This window comes from Antedon bifida, chromosome 3 (genome assembly GCF_963402885.1).
Source record: "Antedon bifida chromosome 3, ecAntBifi1.1, whole genome shotgun sequence".
Classification (NCBI taxonomy): domain Eukaryota; kingdom Metazoa; phylum Echinodermata; class Crinoidea; order Comatulida; family Antedonidae; genus Antedon; species Antedon bifida.
The window spans coordinates 5321759-5330130 of record NC_136228.1 but is presented as its reverse complement, the minus strand read 5'-3'; positions in this window follow the sequence as shown (position 1 = coordinate 5330130).

Below are 8372 nucleotides of genomic sequence, written 5' to 3'. Positions count from 1 at the left end.
CTTGAAAACGAAAAATACCGGTTCTATAAGGGCCTATAAACCCAATCGTTTATTATTATATTTATTTTAAACTAGTATCCTACACAACCTCAATATTTGAGCGTTATTTTATTGAACAAATACGAACTTGCATATTTGCACTTTCAATGTAATTTTGCTGACAAAACCTACTGCTGACAGTAGCAGCATTTTACCTTATCAAGTGTAGACCACAATGTCTGAGGCCGTACTCCATAGGAAACCAGTTACCGGTAGGTCTATGATCGGATTGAGATCAGTCCGTCTCTATCCCCTGCTCACTAAGTTCATACGCCCACCCCTGCTGTGTGAGTCAGTCAGTAGATGACTTATATTAATCATTCCTAAAATTATGGTTTGGCTTGTTATTTAGACTAGTTGGTATCGAGATTAACATAAATTCAAGTACGACTGATTTAGAGAAGATGTTAAACCCGCAAATAACAACCAGTCCTGATACTTCACGGTGAGTGATAACAATTTTAGGGGGGGGGGGGGGGGGGGTGCGCGGAAGAGGGTTTTATTGAAAATAGAAGGTAAACTTTATTGTAATAATAATGTATTTGGTTGACCTGTTATGGTTGAGGACACGACCATGCCACCTACATCTGCAACGTAGTAACGAAACACAAAGTTGACGCGCGCGTAAAGAAACTGCAATTTCACGCGCGCGTAAAGAAACTGTATCATTTGACGCGCGCGTAAAGAAACCGGATCATTTTTATCAACGTTGACACGCGCGCGTCAAATTTGTGCTATTTCGACATGTAGATGGCGTGCTTTTTTCTGTTGATACCAAAACAGGTGTCGGTCAACCTGCAGGATTTTGATACGATTATAAAACTTCTGCAAACACAGTAACGATATCTTGATCTCTTCTCTCGTGAAAATATTTTAACATTTACCAACGAACAAGCATTCTGATGACCCCAAAAATAAGACGGATTTAAATCTCTTCGGCAAGATGTTGATGGCCGCTTGAACTTAAAAGTTCAATCAGGGCATTAGGCCTATATCTAGATACTTGAAGCTACGCTAATATGATCGCTATCTCTGCCATCATTTCCCATGCGTTTAGAATCCATTACGTTTTCAAATATGTTAAACATCGTTAGTAATTTATAGCACCCCTTTGATTTTACCCGCAAAGATTATAATAAAATTATCGAATTATCGGTGTACTGTTTTAAAGAGCCCTTCGCGTATTATTTCACGTAACGCACAGTGGTTAAAGAGGATATTCATTCGAATTATTATCTCTGATATTGAGAATGTGATAGTTTAAATTGTTCTTCGTAGATTTACTTAGTCCAATAATAATTAAGCTTTATCAACATTGTTAATGACCATTGTGATTCGTAATTTGTTTAATGTGAATGTAAAGTGTAAATTCTCGCCTTACTTCGAGTCAACAACGGAATTTGGTTCGTAAACGAGTGTTGGGCATTCTGTACGCAACACGATCCAGATGGTAAATGGTTGATTTGGTGTTAAAGATAAAGAACTGATTTAAAGTTTGTCATCAAATCACCGCACATTCATGTTGTAAAGTATAAAGTATTAAAACAAAAAATATGTGTATTTATAATCGTAAGATAATTACATTGAACAGTGACATTCCGATGTCATTTTGCAGTGTTCTGAATCATGTTATGTAGGCCTATTTCACAGGCCTATTTATTTGTTTACAGTTACGGCATGGAGGTATAAAATAGTAAGCCTCCATGTTTTATGCGTTATAGTACTGTATTAGCCTATAAGAGAACAGTACTTTTTTACGTAAGTTTTCTATATGCCTTGAACTTGTTAACTGTTTTTATTGATATTCTGTTTTTAACCAGCAACCAATTTTGTCTTTATACCTGTTTGTGAAAACACAATAAAGATAGGCCTAACATGAACTTGTAACATGATTATGGGGGTTACACAAAATAGAATCCCTTTCACGTTCGCATCACTTCGCCTTCGCCTAGGTTAACGCTCTTCTAGTTTCTGTATTATTATAAATCCACCTCTAGAAAGTTACAGTAGGGCCAGTCTATGCCTCTAAGAGTCTAGAGTCATCAAATAATAGGCCTATATCCTTAATAAAATATAAAATAAAATCACAATATAGGTTTGGTTGGTTAACCATTATTTAACTACTTTGTGTCATTTTCTGGCATCGTAACGCCACAGAATTTTGACTATATTTTATACCGCTTCTAAATGTGATTTGCATGATAAAGATAGGAATGCAAATTAGCATACAACAGGTAGTTTAATTCAGCGAGAACGGTATTTTTATGATGGATGCTATGTGATGTAAGTAGGCATACGCCTTGTTTGCTGTCATTAAGTACAAGTAGTAAGCCTTGTTTGGATCATTAAGTACCACGTAGTTTTATAAAACGGTAACTATTATTATCAAATATTGTAGGCCTAACTGAGAAGGGAATATTGTCACTCATTTTATGAAAATAATACGCATATTTAGTACAGGTAATAAGCTATATTACTTGAAGGTGTGCAGGTTACATAATGCTTGCCAGTTACACATGACGTTAGCTGGTCTAGAGATTTTGCAGGGTCGTGCTCGATAAAAACAACTTCTGCATAATAATACAAAAAAGATGCCAGTGTTAATATACAATTCATTGAGCTTTGATACGTAATAAGTTTTGTCTTGAAGAAGCATAAAAATAGTTTTTCAAATGCATTGTTTAAAAAATATTTTAGTTTACGTAAATCATCTGTCACTAAACCACAAGTTTACCAATAAAACAGATGTTAGAAGGAAATGATCGAGCGTAAAGAAAGCTTCCGAATGAACCCAAGACAGCCTGTCCCAGCGCCCTTGAACGCCTAGGCTTTGACGGTCAAAATGCCCGAAATACGCATGGACTCGCCAATGGCGCCGGTATGCACCAATCATAACTCAAATGGTTTATTAATACCAATATAACTCAGGTGTTATTTTGATTATGCAAGTGAATATGTTATTATGACATAATGTCTGTTGTCCATGACCTAAATACTGTATTGTTATTTAATATTGTCTCTTATAATACAGTTCTTAAAATCACGTGGAAAATACTACGAGGTGAAACTAACATTACATACAATATTACAAACAAATAAATAAAAGCTTTTCTTGTAGTTTTAAAGTTAAAAAACATCAACAAGAGTTGTTTTACACGTATTACTACCAGTAACTGTTGCCGTCCAAATAGTAAATTCAACATTACTTTGTGATGATCTTAAACTAATTATTTATTTGCCAAAACATTTGACAATATATTGTAGAAAGATATAGGTACGGTATAGGAGACCTACTTATATTTCTTTAATCCATTATTCAGGGAGCTGATTGGTTGAAAGTTTATTGTAACTGTTCACATTACATCACATCGTGCGCTCCTCCGTTAATGGTGGAAATTCAATATAAAAATCGTTTAGAAAGTATAAATTAATTAATTAAAGTAAACAAATTTACCTGTACATTGTCCGTTTAAGAATATTTATAAAACAAAAACATTATATTATAAAACGTATACCGTTTTTTAAAATTCGTTTTAAAAGCGGTAATGATTTATGAAACAGATGGCAAAATATAATACTAAATATTTTAAAATCAGGTCTACCATTATCTCCTTGAAACGTGTACAAGGCCTCAAACGCCGCAGTATTTTATTCTAAAAAGGAAGTATTAGTTTACGAGTTTGTTTTGTTTTTCGGATTATTATTTCGCTTAATCAGAATACCATATGCAGGCATAATTTTAAGGGTATTCTTGAGTGGACTATATATGATTTATAATGGCGATGTTAATTGGCCATTAGGCTAGTGAAATAGAATGTACCTTAATCCTGTTGTAAGACTGGGGGAGCACACAAGCGTGGACCGCTAGTGGAATATCGTAAATCTATCGGGCATCCTTCTCTTAGCCCAAGGTCAATTAATCGTTTGGCTATTTATGCGGTCAAACGTCAACTAAAAAGTGCTTTAATCCTACCGTTTGTTGGACCAAATGATACGAATGTGTTAAAGGTCAACCGTAAGTCAATACTAACAATTATAATGTTGAATATTTTGAATTATGATTTTATAACTATTATTATATATAGAAATGACTCAAATCAGTGTCGATACAAACTGGATAATACGTGACTTTTTACCAAGACACGCGAGTCGTTAGGCCTATAAGGTACATAAGGATAGAAGTGGGAGGGTATGAATGAGGTGTCCGAGGCAGGGATGACAGTGTCACAAAAGTTGAACCAGAGATTAATTTAAACCGAACCAAAGTTAGCGACGATGACGTATCCCATACAGTACTTCGGTTTGGACTTTTGGAAAATTGTAAATGATTTTTCAGTTTATGTGTACAGCATACAGCACAGAATTAGGCGCTTTATAAATCCAGGATATCATTATTGTTATTTACTCAATACTTATAATCCGGGGCCACTTTTGGAATGGTTTATTTCCAATAATACAATTTGCGAGTGTGACGTTAGTGATTAGTATCGCGTCGTAAGAAGACATTGAGTGTATTGTGTATTGATATGATCGGACATTGTATAGCGTAACACACGTTACCAATAGATTACCACACGGGGACCTATTAGTGCTTATGAGTTGTGAAAACAAACTATTGTTAATTTTCCTCCAGGGCGTTGATTTGTCAGTCGGTTAGTAATTAGCAATGATCGTTACATCTTAAAGAGAACATCAATTAAATGACAGTTTACAAGACTGAATAGTGCTTCAATGGACTTGTTGATAGTTACACAGTCGGCGTCAATTGTGACGTTTCATCATTAACCGTTAATCAGGATTTTAAGTTTACACTTTGGTTGATTATTTTTAGTTCGAAATTTTGGAACAATCGGTAAACGGCCTGCCAGGAACATAAAAATAGTGAAGTAGATTTTACAGTTGTGTTCTGTACAGTATAGCCTATCTAACGTTTGGTCCCCTCTTGGACGCAACGCAATGACGTTGGCAAATGAGTTGAACAATCACAAGCGACAGTTCGGACGATCCATGGCGCCGTGATCAACGCACGTGCGTTGCGGCTAAATGGGAACCATAGTCAATAGAAATTAGTTTATTTTCTATTATTGACTATGTGGGAAACAAGCTTAAGAATGTGTACGATACTCCAACACAGTTAAAAACATTATTAAAAAATAACTTTTGTACTGTACGTATATTGTGTAGGTTCAAGACTCATGACGAAAAATGTATTTTACAAGGACACAATTCACGTAATTGTCGAACTTTTAACCTTAGGTCATGAGGCTGGAGTCTAACCACATACCACTTCCACGTCTGTAGTAAGTACTGCAGACGTTGGTCCTGATTAAAACGGTCTAGATAAAATTATACCAAATGTTTATCACAAATAGCGTGCGCGACGCATGGTGGGAATGCATGATTTAAGAGCGCGCAATGGTCATGACGCGTACGAACGCGATTTTTTGTTTGTACGTACGTACGCGTTGTGATGTTTGCTCCCAAATCATTCCCGTCATGCATTGTTGTGCAATGACGTTCTTTGCGAAATCAAGGTATTTGCGATAAACCTTACTATGAAACAAATATATTCACCGCCTGGAATGAATTATAATAATGATTTGTGAAAAAAAGTGAACATTGGTTGTTATATACATTCACAAATACTGTAATTCGTTGTTTCACGGAATAACCCATTTGTCCGTTTTACGAGCAGGCCTAACGGCGCGATATATGTAGGCCTACTGTTTTAATTTTTCCGCCTGATTTGGCGTTATTATATGCAGCCATATTGACCTTTTCGTGCCAATAAATATAATGTTTATTGCAAGTAGAATCACATTATAAGTGTTAAAACCTAAACTCGCCGATTTGTTTTCTGAAGTTCGTTGACTTCACCTCCAGTTACAAATAATCGAGAAACTCGACAGATGGGAGTCGTCGGTTGAATATAGGCCTACAGTGGTATAACAAGCTATCTTTACGTTTATGATCGTACGTATGCAAATGTACTTTTTTTTGCGTTTGCCCCTCAGGCAAAGTTATTCTAAAATAGGTTTACAGAAATATCGTTAAGAAAGTTTGTAGTTTCAATATTGATCAATCAGATGCTATTGTGTTAAAGAAACGGATTTTCATTTTTGTCTTGGCACGCGTTCACACACGAGGTTCTGGCACGTGCGTTCACAAATGGGGTTCCTGGCACGCGTTCACACATGATGTTCCTGGAACGCGTTCACACATGGAAATTCACCGATGCTGCAATAAATATGTTTATAATTAATAGGCCTATACTAGAGAAAGGAAGTCGAAGATTTTAGAGAAATTTAACCTAGGCATAAGAGGTAGTTCAGCCTGTGTGAATGAGAGAGTAAACAAGCCGTCACAGTCGGGACGTAGGCTTATTTGACGTTTGTGTGACGTGACGAATTGTCTGGTTTGGTCCTGTTATCATGGCTGCCAAATAAGTAACGCCACTTTCGACAACAGTTAACCATTATTAATGTGAACAAAATGTTACCTAAACGTCACGGACCGTTTCCCGTCGGTCGGCAACTCGTGAGGTTTCTATATCGTCATAAGACGAGTGACGTCATACTGTACGTTTTGGATCGTACACCATCTGTGCTGAATATATAATTATATTTAACTACACTTATTATATAAACTTTGGTGAGGGGGAGTGTGTAGGGTTACGTACGCTTACGGAAATTTGTTAATGAAAATATTGGTGGGAATAATGCCTACGTAACTTAGCCCATTATATTACAAATGGAAGAGACATTAGCTAATTAGTTGTTTTGGAAACAGTAATATTACACACACTTATTTTAAAAAAAAAGTTACTTTAAGAAGGTACTTAGGAATAATGATTTAATTAATTGTGATTGAACAAGGGCACTTACTGGGCGCGCGTGCGTTTAAGGTGATTATCACTCATAACTACTTGAAACTAAAACAAGTCATCATTATTAGAATATTCATTTCTAATAACCTACTTGTGTGTTGCAAATAGACTGCTTGTGAAATCTAAAGGGACAGATTTCAATTGCAATACTAATTGCAGACATTGCCTACTTAAGCTAATTTCATTATACAGTACTGGAAGCCTAACATCTTTATCTTTTTATTGTCGTTATACGTTATCCCTTACATTAGTGTTTTAATTATAATTCCAAATGACATGATGTCATGATGATGTACAGATTATGTCTGACTTTTGCGCCTAATTAAGCATCGATTGAATTTAATTGTTGTATCAATACAATCCCGAGTATTCGCTAGGTGGGCCGTAGGCCATATTACTGGTGACACCCAGAGAAAACAAAACATCGACGCGCGCGTTTGAAGCTGATAATATGGAAAGGTTTTTGTACGCGCGTGCCTGTTTATGATATCAATGCCAACGCGCTATCGTTGAGAGGATCATCCTGGATTTTATTTACTGTATTGTGTACTAAATTACGAAAACGCTCGATTTTATTATTCTATTCTAAAAGGGATACATAATATATATTGTTAAAGTGGGCCTTATTCGGGAGATAGAAGAAACGCGCATCGAGTGAGTCAAGACTCATTCAAGCATAACGATTTCAACGAAAATCTTTCTTCGCCATCGTGTGTTTATTGTGAATGTGTCGAACGGTCTATTCGCTTCAGTCAACACACTCCGACCATCTCCGACACTTTCATTGACTTTCAATGAGTCGTGTGTCGTATAAAATTGCTAAAGTTATGTATTTTGATAGCATGTAAAAAAAAAAAATAATTTGTTTGAAATATCAATTAAATGATTTTTTATGATATGATTACCCAAATTGTTTAAATCAATTCGAGACTTCAAGTCCAGATGGTAAAAGAACTTCTGATCCTCGTTGCATTCATTTATTGCTTAAAGCTGTTTTAGTTGTAAACAAAAAGAACAATTAGCCATAATATCCAATTCATTATATTAATCGTCGGGAACAGGCGTCTCAATAGCCTACAAATTTAAAAGGTAACAATAGTAAAGAAACATAGAATCTGTAAAAATGTCTTTGACTTTATATCTAAATCCAAAATCACATTACTCTATAAAAAGTAAAATTTAAAAAAAAATTGAATATTTTGCCCGGGTCCTAAAAGATGTAAGAAACGACAATTACGGAATTTTGCCAGTAGGCTGTTTAGAAATTGTAAATTTACAAACGGGCTTTTTGTTTTAACTTGTGCTGGACTTAAGCATAGGAAGCGAAACATTTCAAAATACATAATTATACAGTAACTCGCGGAACACTATTATTATTTTATAATTTTCTTTTGAAGTCTTTGCTCTCAATTTATCCAGTTTCCGACAAGTGACCCTTCGGTTACGT